This window comes from Acomys minous (assembly GCF_964271855.1).
Source record: "Acomys minous genome assembly, chromosome: 5".
Taxonomy (NCBI): domain Eukaryota; kingdom Metazoa; phylum Chordata; class Mammalia; order Rodentia; family Muridae; genus Acomys; species Acomys minous.
Window position 1 is genome coordinate 110147324 of NC_140494.1, and position 15209 is coordinate 110162532.

Sequence of the window (15209 nt, forward strand, 5' to 3'; positions counted from 1 at the left end):
AATCAGTCATATTGATGGCTAACAGCATCCTTCCAGGGCCACAGTGAAACCAGAGTCATTTTCCTAATAAATCCCATCCTCAAACTAGTATCTGGAGAATGGGAGCAGGTAAGGGAGTATCCAGAGAGCTCACCAAAAAGGGAGGCTCTCCAGAGACTTCAAGGGTCCATCTCCCCAGCATATGGGCAGGATTTCACAGTGTCTGGCATCCTACTGGAGAGCCATCCAGATTGTGCACGAACTCAGCCCCTTTGTCACTTTCTTGACTTGTTGCTATGACCAAGTACCTGACAAGAAGCAACCTACAAAAGAAAGGGTTAGTTTGAGTTTACAGTTTGAAGGGATACATTCTGTGGTGGAGGGGGAAGCACAGTGGTGTTGCATCCCATAGTGGTGGCAGCATGGCTCCACATTCACTCACGGCTTGCTCCATAGCTGAACACACAGGAGGCACACAGCCTAGGATGGTCCTTTCAAGTCATGGTGGGCACATGTGAATGCAACAAAGACCCAGAGAAGTCTGCAGCAAACAGATCACCCTCAACCCACAAACCTCCATTCACTTTGCCCGGTCTCACCCACAGCTCCTCTAAGACATTCCCTGTCGCCCACCCCTGATTCCACTGAGTTCTAGAAAAGGATGAAGAACACCACAAGCTGTTGATTCAGTTTGGCTCAAGCCACAGTTAACAGCCTTCACTAGCTCCTTAGCTAAAATGTAGTCCTCCAGACATAAGGACCAAGCGACCAGTCAACAGGCTGCCAAATGCCTTAACAGTCCCTGGGTGGCAGAATCTTCCAGAGCCCAGGATGCAATGAGTTGTGCAGCCTGTGAACCCTTCTGAAACCTTCTGGACTCCTGGCATTGTGTCAGAGTCAACAGTGAATGGGGCGTATCCCATGCTCCCATCTGACCCACACTGGGGAATCCAAGAACAGCAGCTCCTCAAATAGCCAACTGACCCTGCAGAGACATCTGAGACATGAGCCTGTCACACATGGATGCCTCCAGCAGAGGCTTCCAATATCACCACCAGCTAATCAGCTGGACCTTGGCCTGTACCCCCACCCACCCATACCCCAATAATGAAGAGAACTTCTTCATGGCTTCATGCTCTGAAATGTTTGCCCTTTCTTTTTTTTTTTTTTTAAGCTGTCTTTGGGCTACACAGGGTTTGACAGAAAGGAGTTGGTTTGGGGCATAAAACTAGCAAATCAAAGGGCAATGCCTGGCGGTCCCTCCTGTCTCTGTGACATCTTCATCTGAAGCAGAGAGTGCAGTTCAGAGAACACTGACAGCTGCAGATCCTCCAGCAGGAGGCCCGGGAGCCCACAGTCCCTCCAAATGGCAGCTTCTGCTGTTCCCTCCTCCCTTGCAGTGGCCTGCAGGCTGTCACCTGGAGCCTTGCTGGCCTTTGTGCCTGTCTGCAGAGTCACAGGCAGCCAGGCTTGTGTTCTGCTGACACAGGAACCAGGGCAAGGAGCTGGGAAGGTGATAGGAAGCGAGAAGAGTAATGCATGCGGCAGGGGAGTGAGCCCTCTTTCTTCCCCTAAGACATCCCACCCTCCCTACCCCCCCCACCTCTCCACCCACCCCCACCACCCACCCCCACCAGCAAGAGTTTAACTGTTCTCCCTGAATGCTCCCTGAGTGCTTGCTCACCACTGCCTCCTCCTTGTCACTGCAGCTGTGCAGCCCTGCCTCTCCCTCCCTCTCTCCCTCCCTCTCTCCCTCCCTCCCTCTCTCCCTCCCTCTTGCAGCCCTTCCCACCATTGCTCTCAGCACTTCCTGTGAGGTTCAGTCCCATGAATCCCCTGGATATGAGGAATCCTTTTAAAGGACCCTAAGAAGAAGGTGTAGCGCTGTCAATAGAGCACCGGCCTACCATGTCCAGCACCCTGGGTTCCAAAACCCTGCATCACAGAAACCACACACATACACACACACACACACACACACACACACACACACACACTTGCTGTCTTGCCTCTTGGGTGGTGGAGGCTTTACAAAGTATTGAAGCTGACTCAACTTAGGACAAATCATAGTCAGGCATGGTGGTGTGAGTCTGAGGCCAACCAGGCTTCATAGCAAGACCTTATTGAAAGTCGGGAGGGGGGAATTAACAGAGAGAGGAGGCGATCACATTGGAATGGGGAGGTTGGTAGTGGAGCCGACTGAACATTTGCTCTCTGCAGAGCTGGCTTCTGAAGCATTGGTGGGTTGTTGTTGTGGTGATGGTGGTGGTGGTAGTGGTGGTGGTGGTGGTGGTGTTTTGTTGTGTTTGGTTGGTTGGTTGGTTGGTTTGGTTTGGTTTGGTTTGGTTTGGTTTGGGGGGTTGGTTGTTTTGTTGTTGTATTTTGTTGTGGTGGGTTGGTTAGTTGGTTTGGTGTTTGGGGTTTTGGTTGTGTTATTGTTTGTTGTTGTTGTTGTTGTTGTTGTTGTTGTTGTTGTTGTTGTTGTTGTGCCATTCACCAGCTTCTGTAACTTGCATCAGGCCAGTCAGAAACCACGGACCTGATCTGAGGTAGGGAGTTGAAGAGCTTGTGCACAGCCTACCTGTTGTTTCCGTGGACCCGGCTTTGGACTTAATCACTAATGCTTTCTCTGATCACAAGGACACTTGGGACCTGGTCCAGCTTCAGCAGACTTACAAGAACCCCTTTCTCAACCTCTCTGTGTGGAACTGTTTACCAACAAGCTTCTCAAATAAGGCTACCCTCCAAAATACTATGCCGTGAGACAGGCTGTTCACCTCAGCTCAGGAGCCCAGCACCTCCTCTTTCTGTATGTTCTCCGTAACCTCAAGGCAGCTCAAAAAAGATTCAGTAAATACAATGACCTTTCTATCCTCTTCCACAACCTTTGTGTTCTTGTTTACTAGAGTTTTTGTTTTGTGGTAGTGTTGTTGGGTTTGGGTTTGGTTTGGTTTGGTTTTGATTTTGGGTTGTTGTTGTTGTTGTTTTGTTTTGTTTTGTTGTTGTTTTAGGGGGGTGAGACAGGGTTTTTCTGTGTAGCTGTGGCTGTCCTGGACTCACTTTGTAAACCAGGCTGGGCTTGAACTCCCAGTGATCCACCTGCCTCTGCCTCCCAAGTGCTGTTTCCTAGTTTTAAACTGTCATTTTTTTTGTGTGATGGATAAGTGCACAAACATGTATTTAATAGACTGTATGCCCCCCAAGTGAAACAGCACAGCTTCAGAATGGCCATGCTAATGTATCAGAGCTCATTTCGATGTATCAAATTTGGGACAGGGCAACTGTGTGTGTTTGAGTGGCTATGTTAATCTAGCTGTATGATGTTTCTATTGGTGACTTCATTTGCAATAAAGCTGTTTTTATATCCAAAAGCCAGTTTTGTTTTGTTTTGTTTTGTTTTGTTTTAATGTAAGTGTACTTTCAGAATATCAATTCCAAAAAGATTCAGGAATCAACGTCCACTTAAAAGAACTGGCCTAATGCGCTTTACAGAATATATGTGTGAGTGTCAAAAGGATGAATTAGATGGGCAAAGCTGAGACAAAAATAATCTCTAGGATATACTATTTAGCTTATGGCAAAAGGCCAGTTGCCCTAAGGGGACAAGGTCATCCCCTGCCTCGCAAGGAAGGGCTACCCATTAATCACCAGAACTAATGCTGGCAAAGCGTGCCTCTCGGCTGACAGCCAGCTCCAAATGGTTAAACACAGTGGGACAGGCTTTGGAGATAGTTTTGTTCCAGGAAAAAATCAAAGCTGTTTCCTTCTGAACAGAAAGCTGACCACAGTTGAAAAGAAGAAAGACAGGCACAATTTTTTGTGTGTATTTATGCTTCTCGGGGATAGGATGCAGTTGGCTTGAGATCAAAGCTAGATGTTTCTAAGCAAATGTCATCTTTGGGAGGTGGGGACTATGCATGGTTATGTGTGTGCATGTTTGTGCATGTGTGTGAAGGCAAAGGTTGGCCTCAAGCGTTGTTTCCTTGAGTGCTATGGTTTTATAAGATTTGTTTTGTTTTTAATACTTATTTATGTAGATCTGTGTGTGTGTGCACGTGCGCGAAGATACCCTCACAGACCAGAAGAGGCATCAGATCACCTGTGCCTGTATTTACAGACAGTTGTAAGCAGAGCAATATGGATGCGGTGAATCAAACTCACACCCTCTGGAAGAGCAGCAAGTGCTTTTCTCTCCAGCTCCCCTCTTGGTTTTTTGAGACAGGGTCTCTCGCTAATAGCTGACCTTGTCTCACCTACCTGGACCTTTCCCCATCACTTGGAGGAGCTCAGAACTCAAGAACTGTAAAAGCAGAGAGCAGCCCTCAACCATCAGAATCGAGACATGGATAGGGAGGGATGTTTAAAGAGATGTCTTATCAGTTAAGAGCATTGGATGCTTTTCCAGGGGACCTGGGTTCAATTCCCAGCGCTCATATAGTGGCTAACAACTGTCTATAATGCCAGTTCCGGGAGATTTGATGTCCTCTTCTGACTGCCATGGGTACTGCAAGCACGTGGGGTGCAAGCATCCAGGTTAGATAACCACAGACATAAATTTAAAATAAAAATAAACAAGGAGAGAAAGAAAGGAGCAAACATACTAGCCCCCCAGTGGGATAATAGCACCCCCGACAGGTCCTCAGCAAGCCTGAGCACAGTGCCGGCTTGAACTACCAGCCACGTGCTACCCAGCTTCCCCTAGCTCCCTTGCACAGGGATAAACCTACTTCTCCCACGTCCTTATTTTAGGCTCAGCGTTCAGTAAACATCAACTAAGATGCATAGCTGGACTGCTCCTCTCTACTCCATCTCCCTCGCCCCTTACATCCTGAGAACCAGCTCTTGGAGCATAAGTGGACTTTTCCATCAAATGCCACTGGCTGGAAAGACTGAAACCTCTTAATGTCAGTAACTAGGTGGAGGCACTTTGGCCATTTCTAATCAGGAAGCTACAGCTACTTCTCTTTGCTGCTTCAGGAAGGTGCAGGTTTCCACGTCTCAGATGAGCGGTCCTCCAGCTGGCACTGCCCAGGGTCCTCAGCTGTAACCAGCAGGTCCTGACCACCTCTCTCATCTGCCCTGTTCTGGGTACCAAGCTCCAGGAGGCTGGCGCTCTAAGCCCTGCAGTGGCCATCAGAGGGCTGGTAGCTCTTTCACTAATGAAGGATGTGCAAAGGATGCACAGAGCATCCTTTCTTTACCCACATCCAGTTCCAGCCCGGCACCAGGTGGCACCTCCGTCTTCCCTCCCGCACTGGTTTGTTCCAGCCAGCCACCTCCCAGGCACGACTGCTCAGGTTAAAAAGCATCAAGATGGAAACTTGCCACTTGATTAAGACAAAAATAAAATAATCAAAATATGTGCCATGCCTCTCCTCTGAACAGATGGCCAGGGAGCTCGCCTCGTAACACGGAGCATCAAAAATGAATCAGAGGCCCATCTTCCCGCATAACCAAGAACTTGCTCACTGTTTGTGCAACAGCCAGGCAGGAGTTGAGAAATGACAGGGAAACTACTAGTATCACAAGCCACTCAGTCTGTGGGGGTGACGCTAAGTGTACATCAGGCCCCCTGTCAGTATGCACAGGAGGCAGCAGGGGCATATAAAATAAATGACAGCTGTTACGAGAGGGCCTGAAGCAACCCTTCATCCCGCCGCACTCATTAATGTTCTTTCCAAAGAAAGAGTATTCCCACTACTTTGTGCTCTTTATCTCACAGAGACATCCCCGTCTAGACACTTGTCACCTCGCCCCAGCGACAACACCCAAACCCATTGTAACCACGATTTATGTGTTTGCGTGTTTTTGCTCCCCCTCACCCCCCAGTTCTTTGAAAGCAGAGATCGTTTCTTATGTGACTTGATAGGCTAGGGCCTAGCAAAGACCTAAATCAATGTTCGGTGAATAAATGAATAAAAATAATCAGAATTATTCAGAGTCTCTTAGTTCGTCTGGCTTCCTCTGCCATATTCACTCAATTCCAGTGGGCCACCAGCTTAAATCTTTTCAAAACCTTCAATAAGACAGATCTATCTATGCTATGAAATTATCTCTAAGATATATGAAGGAGTGAAAAAAACATATAGAATAATGCATGCTAAAGGCATAGATAACTGATTTAGAATGAAGGGAGAAATATAGCACGCATGCACACACACACACACACACACACACACACACACACACACACACACACATTCAATATTCCTGAGCACTCCAATGAGTACATAAGAAAGTCCCTTATGTCCTGCCCTGTCCTCTCCCTCTCATGCGTGTGTGTATGTGTCTGTGTGTGTGTGTGTGTGTGTGTGTGTGTGTGTGTGTGTGTGTTCAAGCACATGCTTGTGTGGTGTGTTCCTCAATATTCCCAAGATATCTAAAAAACTGAAAAAAAAATAATTCTGAGACAAACCCAGGGAAGGTAAAGAACCCTGTTTCTTTATTTACATATCCCTCTGGGCCCTTAATTTTAACCTTGCATATGAATTTCTCCTTTTCAATTTAAAAGCCAGTTAATAATAATCATTTTAAGAATCACTGGTTAAATTACTCCCCTGCTTGAAAAATATTCAATGACTGCCCATTTCCTTCAAGTTGCTTATGCTCTTAAACCCCAACTTGATTTGTTAACCTTTGCTTGATGAAAACTCTCCATAGACCCTCTCAGGAGTTAAGCAAGTCTCTATGCTGTGGGAACACGTGTGTCCTCAGAGCTGTTCACATATATTCCAGTTCACCTTCCAGGCCTGGGCAGGATTGTATTCCTCTGCTTCTTTAGAGCTAACAGTGTCACACCCCTATTGGGCATGGAGAGATGGTGGGAGCTCACCGAGCCTACAGTAGATACCTTCTAGGGTGTGTCCTTGGCCCTTGCCTCCTGGCATCTGTCCACTTGTGTCCTCTCCTCTCCTTGAGTTTAGGCTGGACCCAGCGGCTAGTGTATAATGAACAGACTATGTAGTTAAGGCAACGCTCACTTTCCTCCCTCTCTTCTTTCCCCTCCCTGCAGCCACACTTGCCCTAATAAAGGTCACCTAGCAAGAAACTACAGTTGGCCTCCAGCCCCCCAATGCAGCAAATCCTGCCAGTGACCACCTGAATGACCTTGGAAATGGATCCAGGGCCCAGTTGGAACTTGAGATGATCATGGCCCCAAGAGACACTTTGACTGTGGTCTTATTAAAAAGTATGAGCCAGAAATCCAGGTAAACTATATCCATATCCCTGACCTCAAAATGGCGGCACGTGCTATTTAAAGTTGCTATTATGCTGTACTGCAAAGAGTCACTGACCCTTGCTCTCCCCCTGATGAATGTGTGTGAAAGAGACAAAAAGACTTCCTTGGCTGGACACAGTGGCTCAATGCCTATAACACGGGAGAGATAGAATTATAAGTTGAAGGCCAGCCTGAGTTATACAGAGAGACCTGAGGAAGACAGGACAAGCGTGAGAAAGTGTATGTGCTTACACAGGCTTTTTTTTTAATTTGTTCACTTTACATCCTGATTGTAGCCCCCCTCCCTCAGCTCCCCCTGGTTCCCATCCTTCCTCCCTCATCCCCTCTCTCCTCCTCTCCTAGTCCTCAGAAAGGGGGAGCCCTCCACCCCTATCATCTGACCCCAGCCTATCAACTCTCTTCTGGACTCCCTGCATCCTCTTTCTCTGTGGCCTGGCAAGGCCACCCTGCCAGCAGGAAGTGATCAACATGTGGGGGCCAGAGTCCATGTCAGAGATAGCCCCTACTCCCCAGGTTATGGAATGCACAAGGAGACGCTGCCTATTGACTACATCTGAGCAGAGGGTCTAGGTCCTCACCATGTATGGTCCTTGCTTAGTGCATCAGTCTCTGCAGGAACCCGCCTCCTCTGCCTGGATTTGTTGGCTCTATTTGGTCTCCTTGTGGAGCTCCTGTCCCCTCCAGGTCCTTATATCCCCCAACTCTTCCATAAGACTACCTGCACTCCACCCCAATGTTTGGCTACACAGACATATTATTATTATTATTATTATTATTATTATTATTATTATTATTGTTGTTGTTGTTGTTGTTGTTATTGTTGTCATTATTATTCATATAATAATATAATAATACAGTATCCTGCCTGCATGTGTCCCTGCAGGGCAGAAGAGGACCCCAGGTCTCATTATAGATGGTTTGAGGCACCATGTGGTTGCTGGGAATTGAACTCAGGACCTTTGGAAGAGCAGCCCAGTGCTCTTAACCTCTGAGCCATCTCTCCAACCCCTACACAGACATTCTTACGAGAACAGAGGAATGACCTTGCACTTAGCTGCTTCCAGTGTCAGGCACCAGGCCAGATGCTGCCCACTCATTCTTTAACTTTCAAACCAATCTCCTCAGATTCTATTTTCCTCCCTTTGCAAATGAGCAAACTGGAACACAGAGAGAGTTTAAATGATTTGTCTGAGACCGGGATGCTAACAAACAGCAGGCATAACAAGTGCAGAGCTGCCCCTCTCTAGAGCCCATCTCCACCACGCCTGCACACATGCACTCCACCATGCTGACACACATGGCTTCATCATGCCAGCACACATGGGCTTCATCATGCCAGCACACGTGCACTCCACCATGCTGACACATGTGGACTCACCATGCCTGCACACATGCACTCCACCATACTGACACATGTGGACTCACCATGCTGACACATGTGGACTCACCACGCCTGCACACATGGGCTTCATCATGCCTGTACATGTGGACTCACCACGCCTGCACACATGGAAGGCTAGCTCTCTAAGCCCTATAGTGTTCTGGTAGGCTAGGGAAGCAGACTTAATTTCTCTTGCTTCAATTTCCAAGTTGGGCTTAGTCACAGTACCTTGCTCATAGGGTTTGTTGTAGCAGATGAGAGCACAAAATCAGCATAGTTTGGACTAACATCTGGGTATAAACACCAGCTAGCACTAGAACTTTTCAAAAGTGGCTATCCCAAAAAATAAATAAATAAATAAATAAATAAATAAATAAGGAAAGGATTTCGCTCTTGTTTAGTTAAGGTAAGAGTTTTCATTATTATCTATGTGTGTGCATGCACATATATGTGTGCATGTGTAGGGGTGTGTGTGTGTGTGCGCGCGCGCGCGCGCGCGCGCGTGTGTGTGTGTGTGTGTGTGTGTGTGTGTGTGTGTGTGTACAAGTGCATGCAGAGATCAGAAGAGGGTATCCGATGCCCTGGAACTGGAGTTACAGACAGTTGTAGCCACCATTGTGGGTGCTGGGAGTTAAACTCTAGTCCTCTGCAAGATAAGTGATCTCACTCTCTGGGATGCCTCTCCAGCCCCACAATAAGCCTTCTCTCTTCCCCAAAGACAGCATCCATGAATCTCCCTTTCACATACAGTTTGGGCTTTAGGAATGCGAGAGATGGATCTTCAAGGACAAAGACCACGTGAGAAACCCAGCGTCAGGTCCTAGCTCACCCACGGCTCCAAAGAGGACTTGGGCAAGCCACTCACAGATCACCTTCTCCCTCAGCTGAGGCCTATCCTGACCCATCCTCGGGAAAGGGTACAATATGCTGGAAGCAGCACCAAATGAGAAGTCAGGGTCCTGGTTCAGTAGATGCTCAGACTTTCAAGCTTTCAAGGCAGCAACACGGAACATTAAACCAAGCATGAGTCCTTCTGAGCTGAGGGTCTATATCGCCTCAGCATTTACCCATGAACTGGTCCTCGTCTTCAGACTCCTCCAGTAGGCACCAAAAAAAAAAAAAAAAAATTCCGGAAGAACTTACCGGCCGTGAGCCAAGACATCTCCTACACATGACTTCTCCATGCAAGCAGCACCTTAAAACCCCAAATCCACATTCCTGAGAATCGCCTCAGTGTTTTGACTCAAGCCTGCAATAAACTTGTGGGTTCAACAAAAGAAGAAATTGATGTTTTAATACAACTCATTATGGCAACTTTATTAACTGTAGAAATAAAAAATAGGATATAAAACAGGAAGATTAGTTTAAAATCAACACTGTGCTGGTAAGGGCAGCATGATTTCATGAGCATTAATTGCTAGGTAGTCTCATTACTGATTAAATAAGAAATCTCAAATACCATTAAACAATTGTGATTAAATGTACGCCGTCATCCTAATTGAATGTGTGGTTTATTGCCTTCCTCTGAATTGGCAGGTCACCTTCCTGTTTTGTGCCTTTGGAAAGGACACATCCATGTGGTGACAGCACAATGCCATTATTTCTGAGAGCCTGAAACCCTTGGAGTTGTATCCTAAAATATGACTGTACATGCAGGTGGTGAAGGAGGGTGCCACACAACAGGAAACCTGAGATGATGAAAATAAATCCCATTTAATGTCACAGCCGGGTACATCTCATTACTCGGCTCTGCCTTTCTGAAGCCAGAGTGGCGTACAGTCTACCTGCCTTTGGGGTTATTTGGGAACTAGGGAGTCGCTATCTTCAGAGTTCACAGGGAGAGCTCTGTACCCCGACACACACACACCCCCGGGAGCTGGTTCTAATCAGGTAAGACTGTGGAACAATGGGAAGCCTGACGCCTGCTCTCTCCTCTGGGCAAATGTATCCTAAAGCCCATTCTTTTGGGTTTTCCAAACACAAGGATACAAAGTTAATACATTACCCTTTGGGCCTGAGCTTTATGATTCACATGTCCTGAGGTATGGTCTCTCCTCCTTCTGTCACACTTGGATGGGACTGAGTACCAAGGTGAAATGAGAGAAATGTCTTGTCTTATGTGTCCTTGGGCTATATTGTCCCACGTGGCACATCATCATGTGAGGCGCCTACATAGCACCAACCCCAGCCCCAACCTGAAGAAAATTACACAGTAAATTGTTCTTGTTGAGGGGGCAGGAGAGAGAGAGAGAGAGAGAGAGAGAGAGAGAGAGAGAGAGAGAGAGAGAGAGAGAGAGAGAGAGAGAGCACAGAAATTCTAAATTTCAAATCTGGTGACATAATTACTCAGCTTCATGTAATAGCTCAAGTTCCCCCACTTCTGGACCCTTTCCAGACTCTCCCTCCCCCACACTCTCTCCCTCCCCTCCCCTCCCTCCCAGTGGCACTTCACCACCGACTCACAGTAGAGTGTTTGGTTTGTGCATGCTTTTGTCACAGGTGAGAAATTACTGTGCTTGTCCTCTTCTTCAGAGTGGCAATAGGGACTTGTGGTTAGGGCTGCCCCGCCACCAGGGGTCAGTGAAGAGGACCTCTTCTGCTGGATACTGGTGTGGTGCACTCTGACACGGCCTGTAGGTGAGTACTGATTTGTGTAGGCAGGTGACCATGTGATGCCAGGAGAGATAGTTGCCAGTATAATGTCCCTACACAACAGAGTAGCATAATGAGACTGAAGCCAGCCCTAAAAGCTGTCCACTGTCTGACAGGTCATGCTGGCCTAAGCAGGGACCTATGGATATGCCAAAGTGATGGATGCTGAACACAATGCCTAACCTGGCTTAGAAGATACATCAATAAGTAACTGATGGAAGAATGGATGGATACATAGATGGATGGATGGATGGATGGATGGATGGTACTAACTTTAGCTCTGTATGCAATGTTATGCAAGCCTGTGGAAGATAGAGATGGTCCAGGGGCTGTGGGTGATGTCAACTTTAATTAAGACTGCTTGGTAAGGAGCAAACAAGGTTGTGATCCACTGGAAGAGGTGAGCAGAATCTTCAGGGAGCTGGGGCCTCCTTAGTGTAACTGGAGTTCCCAAAATAATAGCACTGAGGAGGCACTGGAAAGGGACAGAGAAGGAAGTGGCTGCATCAGCTTTCTTCTTCCCTCCCACTCTGCAGCTGCAGCTCTCTCACCCTGGTTACCTCTGCCTCCCTCCCATTCTCTGAAAGAACAAGATGCATCAAGGCTGGAGAAAGGCAGTGCCCCAGGTCACTCTTTTTGTGTAAGTAGACACAGACAGAAAAGGCGTAAGCTAAAATAGCCGCCACTGCTTTTCTGGCCTGCGCGTTCTGAGGCAGAGGAAGCTTTGGCACCTCTGTGAGCTAGAAATAAATGAGGGAGGAAGACGGCGGCTCGATTGACAGGCTGCTGCTAGGTGCTCACACAGGAAGGCTGTCTTCCCCAGCTCATCCATTCTTCCTCAGTATGAGACAAAAATCAATAACAACTCACTTCAGATTTACAACTTTCCCAATTTGGAAGTTCAAGTTTTAAGCCTGCCTTAAATATTCTGTCCCAGGGCCCCAAATCTGAGCACAGAATGTTCTAGTCTGTAAACGGAGCCAAGAGAGGGACTGGCTGAATCTGGATGCTTCACCAGAGTAGAATCTGTAGGGGGAGTAGGGTGCTTCATGTACAAGGCTAGCCTAGACTGCATAGGAAGTTCTAGGCCAGCCTGGGCTACATAGTCAGACATCTGTCTAAAACAAGAAAAATAACAACAACAACAAAAAAAGCAAACAAGCTTTTGAAGCCAGAGGCCCCATTGCACTCCCGTTCCAAAGTCTCATTTCATTTCTGCCCTGCACCACAGGGTAGGAGGCGTGACAAATTGTCATACCTTTGTCTAACCTTTGTTGGACCCATGCTTGCTTCAGGCTTTAACTTTAATATATGGCTTCGGTTTAATAGCAAAGTGGTTCTCTTAAAATGTCAGGCAATAAAGTGCTGAGTCACTCACGAAGAAAAGCTGGATCCTGGGCAGAAATTAGAGTCACTGGGGTGCAAAGAGCAACACCACATATCCTCGGTCTAAATAGAAGGAGACAGAGCTTAAGCTGAGATCAAATTTAGGAGGTGGTGTTCAGCCACAAGGGGACCATTTGCTCCGGAAAAAGGGGAGCGAATCAGGTAGAATGATCCGGCATCCATTGAGATCCTGTCACACAAACTGTAAACACAGCCACGTGTGTGTGACAGTCAACACTCTGTACTTAACAACTGGCAAGGCTGTACCAAACAGATCCAAAACTATGAAGAGAATCGCGCAAACAGTGTTCGGAGTGCACAGGATGCAGTAAACCCTAACAAGTTCGTTTGTTTTAGTTGATAATTGTGTTGTCTTTATAAGTGAATCCAACTGCACAGTAATAATTGATCCAAGCAGAATCATTAATGAGGCCTAAACTCATCAGGCGAAACACAAGGAGAAAAGGGGTGTTTGTATGATATTCACTCATGAAACACACAGGAAAGGTGAAAATAACAGTTTACCTAGCTAAAAGGGCCTTGATTTAGCAATTGCACAGGGAGGGGACCCTTCTTCTGCAAACCTCCTTTGCAATCTCAGGAAGACTATTGGTAACTGAGGACAAATAATAGAATAATCAAAAAATTACAGCTCTGTTGGCAGAGCAGTTATCCATCGCTCACAGTAGCCCCGGGTTCAGTTCCCATCACTGCATAAGTAACATGCCATCATGTACCTAGAGTCTCGGCACTCAGGAGGTGAAGTCAGGAGGGTCAAAGATGCAAAGCCAGCCAGGACTATATAAGACCCTGACTTGCAAAGAAGGAAGGAAGGAAGGAAGGAAGGAAGGAAGGAAGGAAGGAAGGAAGGAAGGCGGATCCAGCTGTACAATAAAGCGTATATCACAGGGTTTGTTTCCTTCCTACCGGAGTAAAATATGCAGATTTTTCCAAATAAACAGCACAGGTTGGGAGCTTCTAGAGCTGGTGGAAGATGAGACCAAATGTTTTCCCACCAGCAAAATCAAGCCAGCACCTGCACGATGAAGCACCCTCCTGTCCTCTGCGAAATGCATTCATCTTCTGCCTGTGCCAGTGTGAACTAAGGATCATTCACTGGCCTGGTGCACAGTGGGGCATGACCGTGGTGTGCTGGACAGTCAGACATCATGGCCGTCACACTGCACTTACCCGGACATCAAACCAAGCAACCAGCCACACTCTGGAATGGTGCATTTTGAGGTCTCTGTTCAGATACTGTCTCCCTGCAGGATTTCTTCAGCCCACTGTGCGAGGCTGGGATAGGTGAGAATCCTCTTATAAAAGACTAAACAAGCCCCACAGTTATCACCACAGTCACGGTGCTCAGGGCTGCGAGGTGCCAGCTCCCTGCAGCCACTGGATCCACTCATCAGTGTGCTCCCTGCTGTCAGGCTGCTGCGGGAGACGTGATTTCCATTTCTTGTCAGCAGCCTGGTTCCACCACGCATGCAAACACATAGGCTTGAGACGCACACGTGTCTGACAGAAGAGGCAGCTGGGAAGTGGGTCACCACCCCAGGGTTCCTCTGCATGGAGACATCTGGGAGCCCTGCAGGTGCTGTTCCCACCTAGGTCCCTGCCAGAGGGAATTGTCATTCACTCCTCCACGCACTGCATTCATACCTGCTGCCATCTTCTCACCGTCAGACACACACACAAAAAATGCTCTCTGTTTCTAAGAAGGGCAGAAGGCCACTGTTCCTGTGACCCACGCTCCTTGGCTCATAAGCCAGCAGGCAGTGTGTTGCTGTGTGACCACTGATGTCACTTTCCAACCTGGGTGTTCACTTCTTTTGTTGTTGTTGTGTGTGTGTTTGTTTGTTTGTTTGTTTGTTTTAAAGACAAGGGTTCTCTGTGTAACCCTGGCTGTCCTGGAACTCACTCTGTAGACCAGCCTGAGTTTGAACACAGAGATCTGCCTGCCACTGCCTCTACCTCTGAGTGCTGGGTTTACAGCACCACCAGGTGCTGCTCTGTCTCCTCATGGACAACCAAGTTCATCACTACTTCCTGTGCTCCATGGTCTGTGGGAAAGACCTCTAAAAGGCTTCAGTGTCAAACGAGTTCGAGGCCAGCCTGATCTACAAATTGAGTCCAGGACAGCCAAGGCTAACACAGAGAGACCCTGTCTCGAAAAACCAAAACAAAACAAAAAAAAAAAAAACAAGTCAGAAGCAAGCTCTGGTCCTAAAACTTACTAGATGTGCATCTATAGATGATTTTTACCCTAATTTCAGTCGCTTCATTTGTACGATACAGAAAAAGATACCACAGCCTTGCCTTCCTTGTGTCCCAGGATGGGAATGAGGCTCAAGGCTAAGTCATCTCCTATAGACGGTACGCTGGATAGTCAGTGAGCTTATTTCCACCTGGTGTGGTAGCACACACCTTTAATCCAGCCTAGTGTACAGAGTGAGTTCCAAGGTAGCCAGGGGAGGCCCTGGGGAGAGGGGGGGAGGGAGGGAGAAAGAAGAAGAAGAAGAAGAAGAAGAAGAAGAAGAAGACGAGGAGGAGAGGGGAGGGGAGGGG